The sequence below is a fragment of the Sorex fumeus genome, unplaced genomic scaffold (assembly GCF_029834395.1).
Source record: "Sorex fumeus unplaced genomic scaffold, SorFum_2.1 ptg000033l, whole genome shotgun sequence".
Classification (NCBI taxonomy): Eukaryota; Metazoa; Chordata; class Mammalia; order Eulipotyphla; family Soricidae; genus Sorex; species Sorex fumeus.
The window spans coordinates 7,196,188-7,199,079 of record NW_026606090.1 but is presented as its reverse complement, the minus strand read 5'-3'; positions in this window follow the sequence as shown (position 1 = coordinate 7,199,079).

Here is a 2,892-nt window from a genome sequence, read left to right as displayed (position 1 = left end):
CCACCCCACCCCTGTGGCAGGGCATTCCCTTTTGTTTTCTCTCTCCTTTGGGGTGCTGTGGTTTGCCTTGAGTGGCAGTCATGTTTGGTCTATAGTCTACTTTTAACATGTATCTCTTATCCTGGGAGGATCCTCCCAACACCCTTTATTTGGTGCTCCCTTTGCTATCTGAGCTGCCTTTTCCCCTAGCATATGCAGCTGGTGTCCAAGCCATGGAGTGAACCTCCTGGTACTTATGGCTACTATTCTTGGGTGTTAGTCTCCTATTTTGTTACTTTATATTCCACAGATGAATGCAATCTTTCTATGTCTGTCCCTCTCTTTCTGACTCATTTCACTTAGCATACTTTCCATGTAGTATCACTTGTATGTAAATTTCATGACTTCATCTTTTCTAACAGCTGCATAATACTCCATTGTGTAGATGTACCAAAGTTTATTTAACCAGTCATCTGTTCTCGGATTCTTGGGTGTTTTCCAAATTTTGGCTATTGTGAACAGTGCAGCAATGAACATAGAAGTGCAAATGTCATTTCCACTGTACTTTTTTGCCTCTCCGGGATATATTCCCAGTAGTGCTATAGCTGGGTCAAATGGGAGCTCAATTTCTAATTTTTTGATAAGCATCCATACTGTTTTCCAGAAGGGCTGAACCAACCGGCATCCCACCAGCAGTGAAGGAGAGTCCCTTTCTCGCCACATCCACGCCAACACAGGTTGGTTTTGTACTTTTGGATGTGGTCCAGAGTCTGTGTGAGATGATATCTCATTGTTGTTTTGATCTGCATCTCCTTGATGATTAGTGATGTAGAGCATTTTCTCATGTGCCTTTTAGCCATTCGGATTTCTTCTTTGGAAAAGTTTCTGTCCATTTCATCATCCCATTTTTTGATGGGGTTAGATGTTTTCTTCTTGTAGAGTTCAACCAGTGCTTTGTATATCCTTGATATCAACCCCTTATCAGATTGGTATTGGGTAAATATACTTTCCCAGTATGTAGATTGTCTTTCTTTTCTGGTCACTGTATCTTTTGAGGTGCAGAAGCTTCTTAATTTAAGATAGTCCCATTTGTTTATCTCTGTTTAAACTTGTTTGGTCATTGGAGTGTCGTCTTTGAAGATACCGTTAGCCTCAATATCGTGGAGGGTTTTGCCAATCTTGTCTTTATTGTACCTTATGGATTTTGGCCTGATGTTGATATCTCCAATCCATTTTGATCTGACTTTTGTGCATGGTGTTAAGTCGAGATCTGATCCCATTTTTTTTGCATGTGGTTGTCCAGTTATGCCAGCACCATTGGTTAAAAAGGCTTTCCTTGCTCCACTTCACATTTCTTGATCCTTTATCAAAGATTAGATGTTCATACATTTGGAATTGTGTGTATGGATATTCCACCTTGTTCCATTGGTCTGCGGTCCTGGCTTTGTTCCAGTACCATGCTGTTTTAATTATTACCTCTTTGTAGTAGAGTTTGCGCTTGGGGAGGGGGATACCTCCCCATGTCTTTTCTCCAAGAATTGCTTTAGCTATTCGTGGGCATTTGTTGTTCCATATGAATTTCAGGAGTGCTTGATCTATTTCTTTGAAGAACTTCACAGGTATCCTTATAGGGATCACATTGAATCTGTATAATGCTTTCGGGAGTATTGCCATTTTGACAATGTTAATTCTTCCTATCCATGAACAGGGGATATGTTTTCATTTCCTCATGTTCTCTTTAATTTCATGGAGTACCATTTTGTAGTTTTTATTGTAGAGAGCCTTTACCTCTTTAGTTAGGCTGATTCTGAGGTATTTGATTTTCTGGGGCACAATTGTGAACGGGATTTTTTTTCATGTCACTTTCCTCTCTCTCATTATTTGCATATAGGCAGGCCATGGAACTTTGGGCATTGATTTTATAGCCTCCGACTTTACTGTACAAGTCTATTGTTTCTAGGAGTTTCTTGGTAGAGGATTTAGGATTCTCGAGATATATTATCATATCATCTGCAAATAGTCAGAGCTTGATTTCTTTCTTTCCTGTCTGGATGTAGAGTGAATAATTTTAAAGATTTTTTTCATCTGGTGTCAAAAACTGAATAAATAATTTTATTCTAACACTTCAAAACTTTTTCATAAATAAAATATTAAAGGAATTGTACTTGTCTTAAAGTAAAAATCCATGCATATGGAAAATTCGGAACATGATACATACAACATATGTAGAGAGGGAACAATTCTCCCTTTAATATTATTCCCTTCTGTTCTGCTAATTATTTTACTCAGAAAACATCTATAGTATTGGGGCTGTGGTAGCACAGCGGGTAAGGTGTTTGACTTGCACGCGGCAGACCCGAGTTCAATTCCTAGCATCTCATATACCCCTGAGCACCGCCAGGGGTAATTCCTGAGTGCAGTGTCACGAGTAACCCCTGTGCATCTCTGGGTGTGACCCCAAAAGCAAAACAAAACAAAACGAAACAAGACTATAGTATCAATGTTTAATTCAGAGTGAGCAAAAATTATCAACAGTGGACTAGTTTATAGCTACTCCCTAAAAGCTACATATTAAAAAAGAAATGTGTGCACTGTCACTGTCACTATCCTCTCGTTGTTCATTGATTTTCTCGAGTGGGCCCAGTAATATTGTGATACTTGCTACTGTGTTTGGCATATCGCCTGGCAGGCAAGATACTCTGGGTAGCTTGTTGGGCTCTCCAAGAGGGGCAGAGGAATCGAACTCGGGTTGCCCCAGTTGGCTGCTTGCAAGGCAAACACCCTACCCGCTGTGCTACTTCTCCAACTCTAGTTCATAGCTACTCCCTAAAACTCGTAAAACTCCCTAAAACTCCTAAAACTCTCTAAAACTCCTCAAACTCCCTAAAATTCCCTAAAAGTCCTAAAACTCAC